Source organism: Platalea leucorodia, assembly GCF_965183815.1.
Source record: "Platalea leucorodia genome assembly, chromosome: 2".
In the NCBI taxonomy this organism is placed as follows: domain Eukaryota; kingdom Metazoa; phylum Chordata; class Aves; order Pelecaniformes; family Threskiornithidae; genus Platalea; species Platalea leucorodia.
In genome coordinates, this window is record NC_138824.1 from 5012884 (window position 1) to 5036501 (window position 23618).

At 41.9% G+C, this 23618-nt stretch overlaps 1 protein-coding gene across 1 annotated transcript in view; it reads right to left on the bottom strand.

Moving 5' to 3' along the window:
• Positions 1–16907, bottom strand: part of TENM4 (teneurin transmembrane protein 4) — a gene marked incomplete at its 3' end in the record, with an annotated part of 426912 nt that extends 410005 nt beyond the window's left edge. Inside the window, exon 1 of the mRNA XM_082337632.1 lies at positions 16870–16907. The remainder of the gene's footprint in view (positions 1–16869) is intronic.
• Positions 16908–23618: the final 6711 nt, after the last annotated feature.

Here is a 23618-nt window from a genome sequence, read left to right on the forward strand (position 1 = left end):
CAGAATATGATCCTGTGCGGCAGGTTCTGGAGCCAGTGATAATCTGATAATAAGTGCTACTTATTAGATACTTATTAGATGTTTTGCCATGTGTTTTCTTTGATTTAGAGTTCAGACCCTAAATACCAATTTCTTCACATTATCAGCAAAACAGTTTGCAAGGCCTTTCAGAGACCAAGAAAGCAAATGCTTCCAGACCCCTCTACAATTCTTATATTTCTGGCCGGAGCTCATTAACAAGCCTGAGAAAAGTCACCTTCAGCTTACACATGAAGCCAGGCATTAAATGGACTCAGAAGGTGCTGCACATCCACTGTATTTGATGATTACCAGGGGCCCCTGCTCTCCCAACAATTAAGCCTGAAATATTGTGACAGCTGCCACTGGGAACGGAGTGAGGGATGGTGGGAGCTGATCGTTTGAGCATGAAAAGTGAAGGTAAAGAGCCAGCACTGTGGGCCCATCAGTGGTAGATCATTTTACAGTTGAAATTGGTGAAATAGGTGCCTAACTTCAGACATCAGCTGGAAAATTACCTCAGTTTTGTTGTCTGTAAAATAGGTCTATTTGCTTTCCTCCAGGGGAGCACAATGCATTTGGTTTGCTGCTGGTTTTGGGTGCTTCACGGTCCTTAGGAAATACGAAATACTCAAGCAGTGACGGAAGGGCCGTGAGCACAGTATATTGTATACTGCGCCTGCAGTATACAATATGCATTTAATCTGTATGGAATGCTAATGACAGTTTAAAGAGGAAAAGCAAGTCCTGAACAGATATTTTTTCTGAATTAGGAAAGACTATAAGGGTGTAGTGGAGTTTGAAAGAATTTCAGATGAGGCATCAAACCAAACTTTATTTGGTTTGGTTATTAAACTCCCAAGGAATCTTTCATGAGAATGAAAGTGTTGAGGCTATCCCTTGACTTAATTATAAATTTGTTCATTATTTATGTAATATTCTGACCTACCTAAAGCTTTCATTTGCACATGTGGTTCTTCACTTAAAAGGATGATTTTCTTCAGTGTGTCTTGTACAGCACTTCCAACACAGGTCCGTTTTAATGATAGGTGCAAACATACATGTTGAGATACTGGGATGGACTCAGAAGATCACCTAACATGCCTATTTGTAAAGCGCTCTCAGGCTTGTTAAATGGTTATGGATGAGGACAGATGTTTCAGATTCTAGGATACGCTCCATGAAGCCAACTCTACCTCAGAAAAATAAAACTAGCCAGAGATGGGTATACTGGTTTTGGCTGGGATAGAGTTAAATTTCTCCATAGTAGCTGGCATGGTGCTATGCTTGTCTTCCCAAGTAACCGTTACATGCGATGAAGCCCTGCTTTCTCAAAGATGGCTAAACATCTGCCTGCTGATGGGAAGTAATCAATTTCTTATTTCACTTTGCTGGCACAGGTGGCTTTTACTTTGCCCGTTAAACTGTCTTTATCTCAACCCACGAGTTTTTGCAGTTTTACCCTTCCAGTTCTCTCCTCCATCCCACTGGAGGGGAGTGAACGAGCGGCTGTGTAAGGGTTAGCTGCCTACTGGGGTTAAACCATCACAATGGGTTAACCTCGAAAATGCTATGGTTCAAAATAACAATAGTTTCAATCTTGAAAACCCATAAGGACACAGAACTTTGTCTTATGGTCAGGCACATAGTCACGGGGAAAGTGAAGGGATTTTAGCTCTTCCCTCCACTTAGCATAACCCAGGACACTTGTCATCTGATGTGCTTACCAACATCTACCTACAAACCTGTTCCCATTATCGCTTAATAAGATATGCCCTCCTTTGAATTTTTATTATACATACATGCACATATATATGTGCTGAGAGGAAGGGAAACTTCCAAAGTTCAGAGTATTGTAGAGTAATTCAGGTTGGAGGCAAAACTTTGGAGGCCATCTAGTACAACCTCCTGCTCACAGCAGGGCCAAGTTTGAAGTTGGATCTAATTGGGGAATTAGATCAAGTGGCTCAGGGCCTGTCCCAAACCACTTTTGAATATCTCCAAGGATGGAGTTTGCTCCTGTGCCAGTGTTTGACTAAACTTACTGTGAAAATTATTTTCTTAATCTGTAAACAAAATTTCCCTGTTGCAACATGGACCAGAATGAACCTTGGGAGGCTTCAATTTATTTCCTTAAAAGGCTTCCTCTATGACACTGTGGGAGTCACGGATCTCCCTCAGACCAAATTCCCCACTTGCAAAATAGAAATAACATTCCTTAACAGGCGCACATTTCATTTCACATTTCTGCCCGTTTCCTCCATATAGAACAAAAGTATTTGGGGATGAGAAGTCCAGCATTTAGTGCAAAGGGTCTCTCATATAACTCACACTAACAGATAATTCTATACTAAAAATGTTAAGTGATCATGGTGATGAGAAATATGTGAGAGAAACATCTTTAGGTGCTTCTGTTTTCAAGAAATTTGGCTATCAGAAACCTCCAGAAATTTAAAAGTACATTTAAATCTACAAGGACAATACTCAGTTTGAGTTTTGAGAGAAGGTTTTGGGTACAGGTTTTGTAAAATCTAGTTTCCGTATCAGATAAAAGACCCTCAGAAATCAATCATGGCTTCATGCTGGTATAACTTCAAAATGCCACACATGAAGCACTCCAGCATCATTAACTGGTGTGCAATGTTGATTTTCACACTGCAAATTTGATTGAAAACAGGAGTTTATCAGTGAAATGCTGAAATAGCCTTGAATATGGGGAAGTGAATGAGTATAATTGCTGATGGCTTCTTTTTATTATCAAGGAGTCTTGATTATAGCTTCATAGACTTAAATTATGGCAAATCTAGGACAAGATCAATTTAGTATCTAAGCAAATATTTATATGAAGCTGGAGATTGGCATATATTGATCCATTTATAAAGAGCATAATTCTGTCTGCAAAACGCATTGGCATTGAGCAGTGCTCGTTCCACTATACGTTTCCTCAACAGCAAGGAGCTGCAAGTCATGAAGAAAAAAGAAAACACAATTTGAGAAGTCAGAGGGCTCATCCCAGTCAAATGGAGCTGTGAACCCAAGCCAGTGGTTAGGGACCACCCTTTAGATGGAGACTGATTAATGCCAGGTTATGTATTGTAGATGAATTGATAACCAGCTCATGTAGTAAGTCAGAAATCCTGCTTGAAGGAAAAGAAAGCATTCAGAGCATCTATCAGAGCCTAATTTGTCAAGCTGGCAATTGTCCATGGGTAACATCACCCAGGGCAGAGCATCAGCTGCAACATCCCGAGGCTCCCAGCATTCACGAGAGGTCGCCTTGATATAAAGTAGAAGAGCGTTTCTAACTTGTGGGACGAAGAAGGATCCTTGTGAAATGATGACCCTCCCCAACAAAGGCTGCTTTTGTTGGAGGAAAAGGAGGGTGTGGGGGCAGGGGAAAGAAGAGGCCGGATTACCTTTTGTTGCATGTGACAGTTGAAAAGGCCCTGGTGAATAATTACCCTTAAAACTAACAAACAAGGAGAAAGAAAAAAAAATGCAGAAAAAGAGAAGAAAAAAAAACCCTTGACCCCTCCCTGTACACAATAGCTCCCTTTGAAATAAAAACAGAATAAAAATAACTTGTAGGGAAAAAAATAATTTAATTTGACTTTTCTTTCTGCTTTTGGCAAGCGTACATATACACACATACACACACACATACAATTGGAAGGCTCCCACTGTCACATTTGTCTTAAACTTTTCTAGGCTCGGTCCATTCAGCAGCAAATCTTATGCAAGATGCAATAAAAAATCAAGGGGAACTACAGCAGCAAAAAGCGCACCCTTGGTTGAAGGCCCCATTGTTTTAGTCACAAAAGAATGATTCCTGGTAAGCAGCAGTTGTCATCTGTTTTGCATACTCTTTATTTTGCTCTTAATTGGCATTATGTGGAAACTTATCTAGAAGTCCATGGGAACCAAAAGGCATCCCTTGCCCCCTCCTTCTTTGAACAAGCAGAACCCAATTAAAGCACAATTATCTCTCTTTTGCTATTAGCATCCTCATCTAACAGATAGACACAGAGAGGAGAAGAGTTATTAGTCTGACAGCAGCTACCTTTTCTTCTGAAAATTCTTGTCAAGATCATAAAGAAAATAAAGGAGGCACAAGTGGTGCAGGCTTTGGTGAGCAGTGTTTTTTTAAAATATTTGATCTGGGTCTCCGGATGATTTTCTTAATACATTTCTTTTCACTGGGGAGTAACTGACCTAAGATTCAAAATGCACTTGTGGAATTTGGATGCAAGCCTGGAAAAATAAAGATGGCCAAAGAAGAAGAGGAAAAAAAGACACAGGTGTCTTCCCAGAAAGCCCAAGCTGTCTCAGAAAGCCATGAACTTGACAATTCCACTACGGTTCCTCTGGCATGACTATGGAAAAACATCTCAGGGGAAATCAAAAGACTCTTTTTCAAATTGGGGCCCACAGTCAACTCCCATATCCATATCTTGCTGCTGAATATTGCAAAGCTACAGCCAACACATGAGTTCCAGCAGCCCCTACGTCTACATGGACCTTCAGCACTCCAAGGTGGCCATGACTTGGAGACAGTTCCAGTAACATCACCCTGGTTGTATTCCTGGGGTTTTTTTGATGCAATCTTTGAGGTGTCCTTGGAGAATGAACACCCACTGCTGATCCCAGTTACATATGTGCCTGGCTATTAGCGACTTCAAAGATAGCTCTGCATACCTTCCGTATCAGAAGCCATCCCCAAGTTAGAAAACATTTGCACTACCACTCATCCTGTCTCATCAGCAGCTACTAAGAATATGCATGTGTCAGGAAACGTCATGCATTTTATCGCTTCAGCAAGTCATGTCATCACGAAGCAGTACGTGCCCCAGTTGTATACCTCAATTTTCCCCCTGGATGTAACTACAGGCTTTACAAAACTGAGCAAGGAAACAAAGAAATAAGCTTCTTTTTTTTTCTTTTCTTTTCCTTATTTTTTTACTATCTAGGATATTCCACCTCTTTGTTTTCACATGTGGCAGGTCCAGCTAACATACTTTGGTGAAGAGGAATCCAGTGTGCCAACTCAGAGAACAGAATACACCTCTTAGAGGTGCCCCAGAGGTGCCTGTCTGCTACCCCAAGGTATTGTCAGCAAATCTCAACATTTTTAAGATGTTCAGTTTTACACTCATTGTATGGGCTTCCTAATTGAGTTCATTTCCAAAACAAGTTAACAGAATAATGCCTGGTAGGATTGTTTTTAGGATACCATCAGCTCTTTGACCTCCTACAGCAGATCTCCTGCCTGCTTTCTTCCCCGGAGAGCTCAATGCTGCAGCTTCCCAGTTCTCCTGCCCAAACAGAAAACAATGCCACTGCATATGTGCTTTTTCCTTTTGTCATTGCACACATGCTTTTTGCTTTTACCACTGTTGGCCAGTGCAATGGGAGGGAGAAAGACAATGTCGTCTCTCCAAGAGTTGCCTGGAACAGAGATGGCTGCTGCAGACTCTAAATAAGCAGGGCAATTGCAAATAGGCAAAACAGTCCCACTTGTATACCCGTCAGTGGATTTATTCTCAGATTTTTTGGATCTTCTGATAGTGAGGTAAGCATGCTAACAGATCACCAAGGAAATGGTAAGAAATTGGTTAAAAAGATCAGAAGAGGTTCAAACAAGGGGAAACAATGTGGAAAGTATGCCACTGCATTTAACTACAAAAATATAAAATTGCCTCTGTGCCCTCCCATTGTGTAACACCCAGAGGCTGCTCTGAGAGCAACGGAGTAGGATGAGCAAATCCCTGTATCCCAGCACAAAGATGAAACCTGCAGGGACACAGCTGCGATGGAAAAGATCAAAATTAATGTCAAGCAATAGATGAGATTTTGGTTGAGATTTTGATGAGATTTATTGCTGCAAATGTTTTCCCTGGCAAATGTCACACCATTAAAATGCAAAAAACCCCAATAGAATTAAGAAAATAAAGTGAAACTCAGAAACACCATCCAGATAACTGACAGCTTGAAACTCAGTCCTCGGACTCTGAGAGTCATGGATGGCCTCCTTTGTAAGCAAGTGTGTAGGAGAAGTGCTAAAAAGTCTTTTCACCTCATCAAGGCCACCACCTATGACTGCAGAGTGCATGTTTTATGGAGAGTACAGACATTTCGCCAGCATCCTTCGCAGTGTGGCTGACTAACTGGGAACATCACTTGGAGCAAATTCTGCAGCTGAGCACTGCCCAGCACAGCTGCAGTTTTTTGCACATGGTCTAACACGGGTGAATTAAGATCCTGTAAAAATAAGCAGAATATTCTGCATTTGCCTGTTGAAGAAGCTTCTTAGGGAGCCTCCCCTGTTCCGTCCTTGATGGGACTGCCAGAAGAATGACTCCTTAGTGTCTGGTAATTACACAGCACAGACAGTGAAAATTGAGGATTGCAGGTGAATTGTGTGCTTGCCTTGAACAGGGCAGAAACTCTGCACGAGGCCGGCCAAGCTAATTTTTATTTTCCCAGAAGGACTGAATGCTCTGTAGATCTGAGTGCATGCCTTAGGCATGCATTCGCCTTCCCCTCCCCACAAGCACCTTATATTTAGCAATCCTTGGAGAAAACAAATTGTTTCCATCATGCAGGGATGAATAAACCTCCTTGAGCCAGATGTGCAGCTCAGAAAAACATTTCTCCAGCCTTTGGATTGTCTATACCTGGGCTGCTGTTCTCACAGGCACTTGTATTTCTTGTTTCAGCTAGATTTGGAAGATCCTTGCAAAGGCTGCCATGTACTGTTACTTGTCTTTTCTTAGCTGAGCTGTAATTCAGAGGTGCTGATCTCTGTATTAAAATCTAATATAATTATCTTTCCCAACAAGGCCACATTAGGTTAATATACTGCTAATAGTAAGTGTTCGGGATAGTGCTTTCAGCTGAGTCAGACTGGCCATTCCTGCTAACAGGTTAAATATGTTAAAATAAAGAACTTGCCTCTTTGCCTAGACCAGATAAGAGTCATGTCTGCTTGGCATCCATTGCAGAAAAATAAACTAGACTTAATTTAACAATACAGTGAAAAAGGTGACTGCTGCACTTCAAAGGCAGATAAACCTTACCAAATTTGTGATTGTCCATTATTATCGCTGGTAAAACTATGCTGTTATTACAAAATGGAGTCAGGGGAAGGATCTCACCTGTAGAAGTCTATTTTAAATTGCCTTCCTTATTTAAGCCTGTCCTTCATTTTAGGACTTAATAGGACTCCTTACAGGAGCTAAACACATGCTGAACAGTTTTGTGGCAGCAGTACTCAAGGGTGCTTTCTTGTACCAGGTGAAGACAGATCCTATAACTCACTTTCATTTATTTTTCCATACTTCTGTGTTTTGGATTATCCTGTTGCATGAGAGATGAATGCCTCTTACTCACCTTTCTGTTTGTTTTGCCTTATGATATGCAGTGGCTTCTTAACCCCAGTGAGAAAGCATGCGAAAAATAAACTTCCCCAGGAGCAAAGTCGAGGCTAGAATCACACACAGTTGAAAAATTAGCATTAAAATTAGATGAAAAAGCTCTGCTTTTTCATACAGAAACAGTTTGTGCTCTCCTACAGAACGGAAACTGATGCTTACGTGCCCCAAAGCAAATTTCGCTTCCTCTTCCCACTGTCCTCCCCACCCTATCGGTCAACGTCTAATTAGAATCTGTAAATTAAAACAAGTCTAGCCTGGGACAGTCAGAGCACTTGAAAGCTTAACCACAAACAAAATGAGTTTACCTCAGCCAACATGGATGAGCAAAAGCAAATGGGGATGAAAATCCCTGGATGCATAATTCCCATTGGAGTCCCCAGTGAAGCCAGCAGCCTGTACCACGGGTGTGGGTGACAAGCCAGGGCTTGCGCAGTCTCCAGGGGTGGCACAAGGCACCCAAGGCTGCTCAATCAGAGAGAAGTGTTGAGGAACTTTGGCTGTGTTACAGTGGGGTTCAGACTTGCTCTGGAACAGTGCTACCGTGCTAAGAGGAGCTACACATCTGCTGCAAGGGGGAAGATATGCAGTGATGGAGAGGGAAGAGATGATGCAATAGCTGCCACTGCAGCATCCGTACTGTCCTGTGTCACAGCCTGTGACTGTAGCACTTTTGATGTACTGGCTGTGTTGGCTTCATGCGTGGCACTGTTAAATCTATCTATAATGTACATTGCGAGATCATGCAGAGATAAATAAGGAAACCCTGAAAGCAACTCGGTAAGATCCTGAAAGCAGCAAAACCATGCTAGAGTGTCTGGACGAATCAGCCTGTTCATGGAGGTGGGTGGTATGTGTACACGGTGTTGCACTGTGCAGGCTGTGGGTTAAGCCTATGCCATTAATGCTCTCCAAATAGCACACGGTTTTCAGAAGGAAGATGCTATGATATTTTCGTGTATTATTAAACTACAAGGAGATGAGCAATAAGTATCCCCAGGGGAAGATTTCTCCGAGATACTCCGTATCTGCAGCTAAAGGCGGTTCCACTGCTATGAAGTTACCTCTTTTTCCAAACAGTGTAATGATGAGATCTTTGTTATGGCGTGGCTGTTGTGTATCAGTTCTTTGGAGGATGTGAGATCACATCTCCTGCATGTCACAACAGGAGGAACAAAACCTAGGCTGAAAATAGCTTTCTGCAGCAAAGCAAAAGAAAAACAAAATCTGATGTGTCCAAGAAATAGATCTGCAACTCACTTGCAAATCTGAACAGGGAGAAAATGACTGACAACGTACGAACAGTTCTCGTATTAAACTTTTGATTTCATACTGGCTTCTACTCCCACCCCTCTGTGCACCCCACAGCCAAGTTGCTAATTACATCCTCCTATTGTTTTGCCAATTCCTCCTCTGGCAAATAATGGGAGGGGAGAGGATTATGGAGGCTGATGCACTTGACAGCAAAAATAAATAAGCAAATGAATACATAAATAAATAAATAATGCCTCTAGTAGTCACAAAGACCAGCCTGTTTCATCCTTCCTCCAGTATCTTGAGCCAAACTTCAAGGGTTATTCAAGAAAAATTATGATCTGGTGCCTCAGAGAAATAAGTATCAATTAATGCTTAATTAACATTGCATGACAGATTGACTTGAATAAATAGAACCTTTTAAATGAACGTCTCTCTATATTGTGGGTTGAAACAAGGTGCCTTGTGGGAGAATGAGCAGCTCCCCATTGTTGTATAACATCTCTATAGCTGTAGCACCTGGAGGCTTTAAATGCATCACTAGTCCAATGTGTTAGATGCTGTATAAATATACAGTTGGTAAAGACGCTTATCTTGGATTTGTAGTGTAAACGAGAAGATACGCTGTGTAGATCCTGTGACAGGTAGATCAAGGCTAAGAAAACAGGGCACTTAAGGAAATTTGAAAAGATGTACACATTATCCAGCAGTTTCTAATTAGCTGGACAGAGGGGATTTTTTGCAAAAACTTATTCCCAAAAACTTCTTCATATAAGGTGTTTGTTAAGATACCAAAATACATAAGAGTTGCCTTATGGAGTTTAACAGGAAAATAGATAGGAAAACAATGCACAGGTTGCAGCAGAATGGCATGAAAGCCAACAACAGCCAGTGTTTTCAAGCTGGGGAACCTAATGCCAGCCAGCTAATGCTATCTTTCCTCACCTGAGTGAAAATAGTCTATTCAGCAATGAACCACAGTTTCCATCGAGAGCTGCAAGTGAGCAGCAGCTCTGAAAATCAGCCTATTTCCAGATCAATGTTGGCTGTTCCAAAGCAAAGACATTGGCTGAAAAGCACCCTGAGAAATACTCCACCTACCCTGAGGCATTTTATTCCTTTTAACAAGACAGTGAAATAACAACCCCTATTATTTGTACTGTTCATACTAATTTTCTGTGTGCATCGCCTTTTGCCAGCTCAATTCAGCAGATAGCACTGGACCAGCCAGCATGGCATACCTGGGAGGCCCCTGGAGGTGGAGATGTGATTGCCACACAGCTACCATGGCTGACTCCACTGCCCAGTTGGACATAACTGGGGAAAAATGCCATGGTTCCACAGAAAAGAATTAATTTGGGGTCTATTATTGACCTTCTGACCTGTTGTCACTAATCAGATCAGCAAAAAGATTATTAAATGCATCAAAGTTAAGAAAAGCTGGGTAGCAATATTTAAAAAAAAAAAAAAAAAGTTCTTCAGATTATGTTGACAAGAATTCACCTTCAGTAAAAAGGCATCTAGATATGTCCTGTGAACTTACCCATCTCTTAGTAAACAGTTTGTCATGTTCAGTGACTCCCAGCAATTTGGGGAGTTTTATTTTAGAGATTTCCTCTCCTTTTCCTCACTCCACTCAGTTTGCTGTAGGCTGTTACCTCATTATACTGTTACCACTTACCATGAAACCCTGTCTTTGCAAACACTTATTTTTCTGACAATTTTTCACCTTCCTTTTTTTTTTTCTTTCTTTCTTTGCTGCACAGTCTTTATCTTTCAGTGAAATCTTTCTCAGAGCCCAACTTTTTGAATCCTGGCTACAGACACAACATTTCAGCTCACACCAGCCCTAATACTTCCAAGCAACCCAAATCCCAAAACACTGTATATTTCATTTAAGCAGGCTAGATATGCATATATATATGTCCTACGTATATATATGAGACAGGTTCTGAGTTCCCAACGAATTCATAGTGTTCACTGTTGTTATGGAAAGAAGCAATTTAATTCCTTATAGCAGCAAGTGGTTACTCCCCAAAGAGTAAAGAATGAACTCCTGGACATAACCTGCAGGCAGAGTTATCATGCTCTGGGAACTGCCTCCTATTGTTTATGGCAGTATCTGTACAGTGCTGGTGATTAAAGCACTGGTGTTCGCTAACCACTTCCATTCTATCTTGCAAGTCAACATAATTCTGCATCAATTTCATTTAAATTGCACCTTATATTCAGGGCTATGAGTTTTAGAACTCCCTCTACCATAGTTGTAGTTTTTTTCATTAACAGCCATTTCATTCTCTCCATTCATCATTCATGTCAAGACTTTCCAGGTTGAGGTGAACATTTCCTGCTTCTTTATACAGCAGGAGCCTGTAAGTGCCCCAACCCTCATCTGTAGTGCTAGGTGCTGTATGCACACCTTCCAGGTGAAAAGCTCTTAAAATCTGAATAGAGAAGATAAATATCAAAGGGGAACTTTGACCCCACATCACAGATGACAAATAAGGGCTTAAGGGACATTAATTCCTGCATTCATCCCATCTAGCTTCGGGCAATGACCACGCATAATTCAGGTGTCTAGTTGCCCTAGACAGTAGTCTATAAGGAAAGAGAGAGCAAGAGAGAGACAGACTTCTCTACAAGCAATTAATGTGCTGTACGGACTAAGTATTTTAGAGAGACACAATGTTCTCCCACTGCCTGAACATGAAGATCGGATTACTCAGGTCTTAATTTAGGTCTCAGTATCCATTTTCAAAATATCCACACACCCAGCTATTTCTCTCACATGTTGAAGCGCCTTGGGGGGAAATCTGATCAGATCGTCTTTCCCAACTGCTAGTTCATTCTCTTCTTCAGTTCTACCCATTACCCACCCTAGCTTTCTAGCCTAAATGTGAATTTCTGAAAACTTTGTACCATTTTGACTCTGTCCTTGGGACTTCCCATTCCTGCTGTCTCCACCTCTCTCTACATACAGGATCTTACCAGTTTCCTTCATGAGAAAACTGTCTAATATAACAAGACTCTCATTATGTGTCACTTTCCAATCCTTTTCTCTGATTGCCTCATCTTTACAATTTCATCTGAGATGCAGCACCTTCTTCTTACTCCCCTCTTGGACCTCCCATTTGCCCCATTTTGTCCCATCCCCTCCAAAACTTCTCATTCTCCACTTGTCCTTTCAAAATAGAAAACCACCAGACTTTCCAGTTAAAGACAGTAATTCCAAAAACACCAGTTAACAATCTCTCCTCTCCTCTCCTCTCCTCTCCTCTCCTCTCCTCTCCTCTCCTCTCCTCTCCTCTCCTCTCCTCTCCTCTCCTCTCCTCTCCTCTCCTCTCGCCTTCACATCTAACTAAAACCAGCATACTCTTTACAATCACTGCAGACCTCAACCTCCAGCTCCATTTTAGACCTTTTCCATTTGCCTTCCATATCTTGAATCTCACTGAAGCCAATCCTGCCAACATCTCTAATGAGTCAGTCTCCTTTGCCAGATCTTAAGAACTTGCTTTTCATACATTTCCTCCCTATTTTATCAGCTGCCCAAAACAGCCAACTATTCAGTCTCTTATTTTTGATGTTTTGCCCTCCTGTGGCTACCTCAATTCCTCTCCAGGTTATCTTGTTTGTCTTTTTCCCTTTGGTAAATCTGCATTATTTCTCCTTCCAACTCTGAATGCTTTGGTTCCTTTCTCTTCCCTCACTACTGGCTAAAAAAACTACTCTGCACTTCTGGGTAAAAAACTGGCTGGGTGGCTAGGCCGAAAGAGTTGTGGTGAATGGAGTTAAATCCAATTGGCGGCCGGTCACAAGTGGTGTTCCCCAGGGCTCAGTGTTGGGGCCGGTCCTGTTCAATATCTTTATTGATGATCTGGATGAGGGGATCGAGGGCACCCTCAGTCAGTTTGCAGACGACACCAAGTTGGGTGCAAGTGTTGATCTGGTGGAGGGTAGGAAGGCCCTGCAGAGGGACCTGGACAGGCTGGATCGATGGGCCGGGGCCAACTGTTTGAGGTTCAACAAGGCTCAGTGCCGGGTCCTGCACTTGGGGCACAACAACCCCAGGCAACGCTGCAGGCGTGGGGAGGAGCGGCTGGCAGAAAAGGACCTGGGGGTGTTGGTTGACAGCCGCCTGAACATGAGCCAGCAGTGTGCTCAGGTGGCCAAGAGGGCCAATGGCATCCTGGCTTGTATCAGAAATAGCGTGGCCAGCATAACTAGGGAAGTGATTGTCCCCGTGCACTCGACACTGGTGAGGCCGCACCTCGAATACTGTGTTCAGTTTTGGGCTCCTCACTACAAGAAGGCCATTGAGGTGCTGGAGCGTGGCCAAAGAAGGGCAATGAAGCTGGGGAAGGGTCTGGAGCACAAGTCTTATGAGGAGCGGCTGAGGGAACTGGTTTTGTTTAGCTTGGAGAAAAGGAGGCTGAGGGGAGACCTTATGGCTCTCTACAACTGCCTGAAAGGAGGCTGTAGCGAGGTGGGGGTTGGTCTCTTTTCCGAAGTAACAAGTGACAGGATGAGAGGAAACAGCCTCAAGTTGTGCCAGGGGAGGTTTAGATTGGGTATTAGGAAAAATTTCTTCATCGAAAGGGCTGTCAGGCCCTGGCCCAGGCTGCCCAGGGAAGTGGTTGAGTCCCCATCCCTGGAGGTATTTAAAAGACGTGTAGATGTGGTGCTTAGGGACATGGTTTAGTGGTGAACTTGGCAGTATTAGGTTAATGGTTGGACTTGATGATCTTAAAGGTCTTTTCCTACCTGAATAATTCTATGATTTTATGATTCTACTCTTAATCTCTGTCATCTAACCCACAAACATAACTTCAATATTAACACTAGACAGATGATGATGATAATAGGGATAATGCAGCCCCTCTGCTGAATGAGACAGGGGACCTGGTGACAAAGGACATGGAGAAGGTACTCAATGTCTTGTTCATCTTGGTCTTTACTGGTAAGACTTGCCCTAAACAATCCCACGTGGAAAAGTCTGAAGCAAGGAAGACATCTCCTTGGTGGAGGAGGGTCAGGTTAGGGAACAAACTGGATATGCATGAGTCCATGGGATCTGATAGGATGTACCCATGAGTGCTGGGAGAGCTGGACAATGTCCTTGTGAAGCCATTCTCAATTACATTTGAAAGCTTGTAGCAATTGAGGAAGGTTCCTGAGGACTGGAAGAATGTAAATGTCACTCCTATCTTCAGTAAATGCAAAAAGGAGGATTCAGGGAACTACACGCTGGTCAGCCTTCCTTCCTGGGAAGGTGGTAAAGCAAATAATCCTGGAAATAATTTCAAAGCATATGAAGGAGAAGAAGGTGATTGGGAGTAGTCAGCATGGATTTATGAAGAAGAAATCATGCTTAACCATCCTGATCAGTGTCTGCAGGGAAATGAGTGGCTCAGTGGGTGAGGGGAGAGCAGTGAATGTTGCTTATCTTGACTTTAGTAATGTGTTGACAGTCTCTCATAACATCCTTATTGATAAACTGATGAAATATGGCCTAGAAAAATGGACAGTGAGGTGGACTGAAACAGCCTGAACTGCTAGGCTCAAAGCATCAGTGGCACAAAGTCCAACCAGAGGCCAGTCGCTGGTGATGTACCCCAAGGGTTGATACTGGGTCCAGTACTATTAAGGCTCTAATTAATGTCCTGGATAAGGCAGAGTGCACCTTCAGCAAGTTTCCAGATGATACAAAACTGGAAGGAGTGGCTGATGCACTAGAAGGTTGCACTGCTATTCAGAGAGACCTGGACAGGCTGAGGAAATGAGCCCACAGAAACCTCCCAAAGTTTAAAAAGGAAAATACCAAATCCTGCCCCTGGGAAGGAGTAACCCCAGGCACCACCACAGGCTGAGGACAACTGGCTGGAAAGCAGCTTGGCAGAAAAGGACCTGGTAGGGATCCTGGTAGACACCAAGCTGACTGTGAGCCAGCAATATGCTCTTGAGGCAAAGAAGGTCAACAGTCTCCTGGGCTACATTAGGCAGAGCGTTGCCAGCAGGTTGAGGGAGGTGATCCTTCCCCTTTGCTCAGTCCTGGTGGGACACATCCGGGTGCTGTGTCCCTTTCTGGGCTCCCCAGTACAAAAGAGACATGGACATACTGGAGCAAGTTGTGTGATTTTTATGGGACTATGATGATTTTTGACATATGATGATGGACATATGATGATGATTTTTAAGGGACTGGAGCATCTCTAATATGAGGAGAGGATGAGAGAGGTGAGGGTTTTATTAATATGCATAAAACCTGATGAGTGGGGTAAAGAAGATGGAGACAGATGTTTCTCAATGGTGCACAGTGACAGGACAAGAGGCAATGGGCACAAACCAAAATATGGGAAATTCCATTTGAACATGAGTAAAACCTTATTTCCACTGAGGGTGGTCAAACACTGGAACATGTTGCCCAGAGAGGTTGTGGTATCCTCAGTCTTCAAGATATTAAAAACACAACTGGACAAAGCCCTGAGTGATCTTCTCTAGCAAAACCTGCTTTGAGCAGGTGGTTGGACTAGATGATCTCCAGAGGTCCCTACCAACCTCAAATATTCTGTGATTCTTTGGTTCATGGTTCTACTTCTCTACCCTCCCCTTGTCTTTTTCTGTGTACACAACAGTCAACTTTGCTTGCTTTCCATTTGAGGAGTCCCAGCCATGACCTCCAAGCAACCTTCCTTCTCTATCACTGTGGACATTGCCACCATCCTGTCACATGCCCATAACCTTGATATCATCTTCAACTCATGCTCCTCTTCCAAATGCCACTTCCCAGTTACATGGAAGTTGTGCTGGTTTTGGCTGGGATAGAGTTAATTTTCTTCACAGTAGCTAGTATGGGGCTATGTTTTGGATTTGTGCTGAGAACAGTGTTGATAACACAGGGATGTTTTCATTATTGCTGAGCAGTGCTTACACAGAGTCAAGGCCTTTTCTGCTTCTCACCCAACCCCACCCCACCAGCAAGAAGGCTGGGGGTGCACAAGAAGCTGGGAGGGGACACGGCTGGGACAGCTGACCCCAACTGACCAAAGGGCTGTTCCATACCATATGATGCCATGCTCAGCATATAAAGCTGGGGGAAGAAGAAGGAAGAGGGGGATGTTCAGAGTTATGGTATCTGTCTTCCCAAGTAGCCATTACACGTGATGGAGCCCTGCTTTCCTGAAGATGGCTGAGCACCTGCCTTCCGAGGGGAAGCAATGAATGAATTCCTCGTTTTGCTTTGTTTGTGTGTGTGGCTTTTGCTTTCCCTGTTAAACTGTCTTTATCTCAACCCACAAGTTTTCTCACTTTTACTCTTCCAGTTCTCTCCCTCATCCCACCGGAGGGGAGTGAGTGAGTGGCTGTGTGGTGCTGCTGGCTGGGGTTAAACCATGACAGAAGTCTTGCAGATCTGTTCTGCATAACATACTTAAGATAATGCCTTTCCTCTCTATCTACCCATCCAGGTAAGTCTCTTATCTCAGCCTTTTATCATTGAACATCTTAATTACTGCAGAATCCCTTTCTCTGATTTTTCACAGATGTAAATTTGCCCTGATGATATTCCCTGTATGAAAAGGCCATTTTCCCAGATATAGTATTGATTTCCCTTCCCCATTTATATCAAAACTAGGCTGTCTGCATCCAATCAACCCATACAACCATTTTCCACAGTCCATGTGCTGGATTTTCAAATGAGTGCTATTTTCTTCCATGCTGCTCTCCATAAATATCTATAAAATAAGCTTGTTATTCTCTTCCTTTCTCTGCAGTAATATCTGGAAAGCACTGACAAGGGCTAGGCTGCAGATGCTCTGTTAGCATTGCCTGTCATACTGACCAGCACTTTCTTATTACATCCATGGGTCTCCATCTGTCTGTTGCTATCCATGGCTTCTTGATTTGTGCTTAGATGTAAGTCATTTCATGCAGAGGATGTCTATGTTTCTAGAGTGCTTGGCATAGTAAAAATGAGTCCTTGAGTGGGACTGTAAAGCAAATTATCATTGCCAGATAACGAAAATAAACAAATTAGTGAAATTCCTCACAACTCCAATTAGAGAAACCTGCACAAGAAACATTACAACTGTCCTAATTTGATTTTAAACAACAAAACATAATCAAAACATCCCATGTACTGGAATTAGTACTCACTTTTTGTATTTACCTTCTTAGAAATATCTAGGAATAATCCATTAAATGCTTCTTGTAGTATACCGTTTTAACCCGGACATGTGTTATTCTCAGTCTACCTGTAAAAAGACACAGACAAAAAAAATAGTGTTTTGTTTAGTGAGTTTTAACTTATTTGCTATCCTAAATGAATTAAAAACAACTGCTAACAATTAGATAGGGCACATAAAACAGTCATTCATACATATGTGGTTCCTAGTGTAATATCACATCAGCACTGTACTAGGCTATGCTTATTCATCCCATGGAAATAAATGTATTTGTTAAATGCAAACTAAGGCTTTCTGTACAGCACTTAGAATTAAATGCCTGTCCTTGGCTAACTGTGCAAACATCCATCTCTTTGCCAAAAGAGTAATTTATCAATTCCTCTATTGTAGTTTCAAGGGTTTCTGATTAACATGTAGTTGTGTGATTTTACAGTCCTCAGAAGGTGAAAGAATTTTTTTTATTTTTCTGGTTATCCCAAATATTTCCTTTCTTAAATCTTTTGCTTTTGTTAGAGCAAAATGACTAAGATCTTACACAGATGCTGCTTGTTGTTTCCACTCACAACGGTAAATTTTTGCTTGTGGTATCAAAAAGCCACAGGGACTGTGGGCGTGGAGAAGCAACCGCAGAACTGGCTGTGCGTGGTTTCATTGAAAGCCATATTTGCCAGGGCCAGTAACTCTCCCAGGCTACCCATTTTGCTTGATATGCATCTATTTTACATACACTCTGGTGCACAGGGTCTTGCAGAATTGGAAAAAAAAAAATTAAGAAGTCTGAATGATGTGGTAGCAGGCTATTATAGAGGTGGGCTTCCACGTCTTTCCTTGGCAACCCATTTCTGCATATATAGTCCAAAACTACATTGACCTTTTAATCTTGCCAATTGTAAATTAATTTTGAATGCAAGCTGGCCACCAAAAAGGTACAAAGGTCACCTTTAAATAGCTGCATTGCTCCATTGCCCTTTACTCCATGGTCCACATCCTTTGGCTTCCTCCCATTAATTCTGCTTCTTGAACAGCCCTCCTTTCTGCTGATTGCGTCCTCATACAGATTATTTCTCCCCCACATGCATTTTTCGAAGCTGCATCTCATTTTGTCATTTCCTGCCTAAGGTTTCTAATCTCTCTATCTTCACTGATTTATGCAGTGCTTCCCAATTTGGATCATCTCTGATTTTAATTAACATGTACTCTTTTCCTGTCTTTTGGCTAATGAATGAAGATGTTTAAAGAAGACTGGACTCAAGACTGCTCCCTGATGTTCCCCCACTGCAAAACTCATGCGATTCAATGCATTTTCATTTATTATCTCACTTTGCTAATGGCTCTGTGGATGGTTTTTAATCAACAGCACAGGGTCCTTATCTAAGCCAATCTGAATTAATTTTGTGAGTCTCCTCACTCGCTGGTGTTCACTCCAATGAGAGGGAAAACAAAAGCAGAAGAAACCATTTCTCACCAGAATGCTTCTCCAGGAGATCTGGAAATGAGGAGGAGGTGAGAGTAAATTGTTCATTCTTCTGTCTCTCAGGACTCTGGTACGCTTATGGTCCCCCACTGCCATAATATCTATACTTCTCCTAATTTTTAATATATGTATTTTCAAACTACTTGTCAAGGGAGGGAAGTGCTATTATTCCCACTTTTGTGAATAAGCTCCAGCACAGAGAGAATAAGGAGGTGGTCAGCTCTGGTCCTTTAGCAGTCATGGTTACAGATTGAGAGGTTACAGTTGCTTTTGCATTTACACCTCTCTTCTGGAAGTTACTGTGCCGTGCCTGCCTGTGTATATCTGGCATGACTCGTCAAACGCACCACCAAAGTGAGTTCATCTCTTCTTTAAAAAAAAAAAAAAATCTATGTTTATATGTCTATATATACATATCTATATCACGTTCTGAATGCCATTTTGAAAGATCAAGCGCAACTCGATGTAAACCAATGCCAGAAAAAGTGAGCATCAGGTACCCAGAGCATGTAACTGCTTAATCCAGACCACAGGATACAGAATAAGACATACAGTAATATCTGTTGGATCTGGTCCTGAAAGTTATTTGGGCACCTCCTTCTCACTCAGCTGGCTGTTAAGATATTTTTGAAGACCTGGACCAAAGTGTTTTCCTTGATGTTATACAGAAAGTTTGTCTCTGCAAAGTTTAAAATGTGTTCCCCATTTAAGGACTTCTCTCCTCTCCTATCCAGAAGATAATGTCATGTGATGGACATTTAAGCTCCAGTCACTGCACTGTGACTGCATTTTTCTGTTCCCCAAAAAGTAGGGTCTCACCCTGTCCACATGCACAACTTCCTCCACTGTCATCTCCTGATAAACAGTTTTTATGTGATAGTTACCTTCCTTTTGGATGAAAATAAAAAGCACCTTTCTGCTAGAGAAAAAAAGGGTTAGGAAAGGCATTTGTAGCATGGACTTACTTTACGTGGGCTATTTATTTTCTGAAATATTAATTGCTGTTTCTGCATCAGCTCTGAAATATTCTCAGAAACTTCAAGTTTATGTGTTTTTTAATAAAAGCCAGCAGGATTAAAAAAAAAATGACAATTATACCCTCTTCCCTCCCACCCCCCTCACCAATCAAAACTCATGGGGGAAAAAAAAAATGAAAGAGAAAGAAGGAAAAAGAAAACGGACCAAATATTTTCAGGAGCATCAGCAATCATAAAGAAACAAATCATGAGCTAAGAAATGATCTAAAGGAGCACAGAGGGAGGTAAAAACATGAAGAAGACAATTTAGAAAATATTTGCAGGAGCAAAATTTATAAATACTCATTATATTTTTTAAACACATGTCAAAATGAATATGTGCTCTTGCTTCTGCCTTTCTCATTAATATATTTAGTGCCAAAAGACATGAGGACAAAATGTTTGTCACTAATATTCTCCTCATATTAGGAAATAATTACACCTTTTTTTCACTCCAAACTTTTAAACACAGCCTAGCTGGAAATGAATTGCCTTTGACTTGCTAAAAATAAGCATACGAAACTTAATCTAAGTCCATCGCTAGTGCAATTTATACTATACACAACTTCAGTGAGGTGTAATTAGCACTGCATTGCAATAATTTATTATTGGTTTAAAAAGCCTGAACAATCAGGACCTTACAGCAAAATGGGAAAATGGGAAGCTATGTGCCAGACATACTATTCTGGTTTATATTAATTCAGTTATTTTACCTTTGCTGCACATTCATCTACGCATACAATGCGAATGCTCCATTGAGAAGGATGCTAAGTATTGAACCTTTGGCTCAGTATGAAATATGAACTGTGAGGCATAGCTGCAATAATACTTCCATTTGCATTATTATGATTAACATTCCCCTGAATAGGAAGCATCCAGCAATATTAATTGCAGAAATAGTGAGATTCCAATTGTCATAAATCACTGCGCAGTGTAAAGCAAGCTCTCCGAAAACCTTATAGAAAAACTCTTTTTTTGTGTGTTTTTTGGAGTTAATTTCAACCGCATTTTCACCAGGCTTTCCCATTTGTGACTGTTGACAAGACAGTAATTATGCTTTTCTCTTGATTAACACATTCTTTTCAGTAAGGTCCCAAACAGCTTCACATGAAAGGCTGAATTCAACAGAGCATGTTTTTTCTCATTAAAGACTCCGCATTCACCCATAGTTAATTTATCACAGAGATACTTCCTGTCTCATAGGAAGAAGGGTGGCCTTGAAGCAAATGCTTTTGATTTGATCAGAAGTTTTTTCCACAGCAGTTGAAATGAATGCCTTTTCAAATATGATGATTATTGAATTCATTTACTAAGTGAAAATAGGGGGGAAAATGGTATACGGTTTCTCTACTAAAGCACAGATCCAAGGGAGATTTCTCCTTACTTGAAACAACATAATCTCTAAATCTATACAAACTGATTGAATCTCTCTCTTATATCTTTGTATCTAGTCAATATTTCCCCCTTCACTACCATTTCTTTCTTCAACACTGTTAGTAAAATTGGTGATATTCATTGATTAATCAAAGTGAGCAACCTTGACATTTGGTGCATCGGCTTTCATTTGTAACAGGTGTACGATGCAATGATTTATTTTCATGTATTACACTGTGCCCTAAAGAGCATCCAAAATTAAAAAGGCTTTCATTATCAGTGTTGTGAAAACAAGGCATCTGCATCAGGGACCACACACAAGGAGAGAACATTTTCTTGCCACCTGTGCTCTTTAATCCAGACTTTTGATGGTTGGATTGTTTTGGGGTTTGCTTGCTTGGGGGCTTTTTGGATATGTTATTTCCAAACGTATCATGTATTCAAAAAGCAACTGAAGGGACTAAGCAGTGTTCACACCTGGAAACAGTAGAGCTTTTCCTGGCTAGCATGCTGCTTTGGTCCATCCTTGATTATCTCACAGTAGGTGAGATGCCACTGAATTGCTGTGGTACCAATTGAATTCCTAATGACAGTGTCCACTTTGCAAGAAAACACACACATGCACACCCACACATCCCCACACCCCCGAGGTGGCAGTAATTAGTGCCATCCTCAACAGGACAAGAAATGGTTGTAGACGGCCTGGCTGCTGCCAGGAGGCTGAGGGAAGGAGATCATGGACATGCCCTCACCAAGGATGTACAAACTAGGTACACGTTTCTGGCCAGGACTACCTTGGTCTCCATCTCTGCACCTGTTGCATTGGTGCTAGAGGATCCTGCAAAGCAGTTAGACATGTTCTGTAGTCCACTCCATCCCTGAATAATGCTTTTAGCAGACATTTACCATTAAGCACCTGCTCAAGTCTCACTGGAATCAGCAGAGCTTCAATACGTGCCTGAAGTGAAGTGTTCCCTCAGAGCACCGTGGCTTAACAGGGACAGACTGATGAGCCGGAGGCACTTACTCACGACCAGGATTAAATAAATACATACGTACATAAACTGGTCACTGCTGCTTCTGATTGCCTCTGTGCTGCACATTTCTCTCCATCTCTTTTTCCATTATCACCCTCTGCTGTAAGTGGTGACAGGGGTTTGCTGTCTAACACGGCAGCTAAGTGAAGCTGGAAGCGGAGGCAGTGCATGCAGAAATGAGCTGAAAATCATCCTCCCAAATGAAGCCCTGCTCACAGGACAACCTCTCATTATTTTGTTCCCCCATGGAGAATGGAAAGGCATGGCTGATGTATTTGGAGATCATAGGCATGTTCCAAAAGGCAGCGAATGAAAGCAGAAGCAAGTTTCATTGGGTTCAGCAGAGTCAAAGGACGTCTTTCTATAAGGCAGCGTATTCCTTTGTGATGACAGAAGCCCAACCACCACCATAACCTTATTGCTCTCTACAACCACCTGAAAGCAGGTTGTAGCGAGGTGGGGGTTGGTCTCTTTTCCCAAGTAACAAGTGACAGAACAAGAGGAAATGGCCTCAAGTTGCGCCAGGGGAGGATTAGGTTGGATATTGGGAAAAAAATTCTTCACTGAAAGGGTTGCCAAGCACTGGAAGAGGCTGCCCAGGGAAGTGGTTGAGTCTCCATCCCTGGAGGTATTTAAAAGATGGGTTGGTGTGGTGCTTAGGGACATGGTTTAGTGGTGGACTTGGCAGTGCTATGTTAACGGTTGGACTCAATGATCTTAAGGGTCTTTTCCAACGTAAACGATTCTTTGATTCTATGATTCTATAAACACACTCCAGACCTGCACATCCTTTCTTTTCAGATCAAATCGACACCCCATGTAGAAATATTTATTCGCTTTGGCCTAATGTGTCATTGCCATATGCTGAAAGCTTGTCATCAGAAAAAACCAAATTATTATAATTATCATCATGATCATCATCCACACAATCAGCCCTTGGCAGGAAATACATGGGGAAGGCAGAGCTTAGAAATGTAGGAGGAGGTCCTTCATAACCAACCCGTAACAGGTGACAAGATTTGCTTGGAGGCACCATCATCCCCAGACACTGATTCAGTTGGGAAAGAGTTAAGGCTTGTTATCCATCCCTCTTTTGGATAAAAAGGAAACAAGGGAGGACCATTAGAGGGAGAATGGAGAGTACAGGCTGAGCCATCCTGGGGGAGGAACTGCAGAGGCAGTTAAGCCTGGAGAGCTGCTCTTTCCCTAAGCACCTCTTTTTAGCCCACACATCAAGTCAATTTTGAATCTCTTCAGCCAGGACGGCTCCCAGTGGAGTGAGTGTTTTGCACATTCCAGTCTGTTCCAATTGTGTCATAGGGGCCATTTCACAGTATTTTATCTCTGCTGTTGGTTTTTGGTTTTGTTTTTTTTTTTTTTTTTTTGAGGAAGGGTGAGGCTGTTTTTTAAGCAGTTTATAGAGCCAGTTAGAAAAGGCTACACGGTGGAGGCTTCTCAGAATTAAGATAATTTTCTCAGTGTGTGATAATTTCAGGTGAAAAATTGGATTTCTGGGAAATGGTAGCAGAAGTAAAGGATGTGGAATGGGTCCTGTTGAGCTTCAGCAGAATTACAGTTCAATGATGTTCATCAAAGAATTACTGTCCTGTGCCCTTTGTGTACCAAGCTCTTCTTCCTCACTTGTTGCAAGATAACTTTGCAAGATGCTTTGTGCAAAAGGTTGGCTTTCATGTTCTACTTTTAATCATGCTATATCTAAGTCTCATTTCCTTGTTTATGCTTTGGTCATCACAGATTTATCTCAGCTAACTTTAGACATCTATACATGACATACATAAACAGCTATCAGCCTAGACTCACTTAGATGTCTA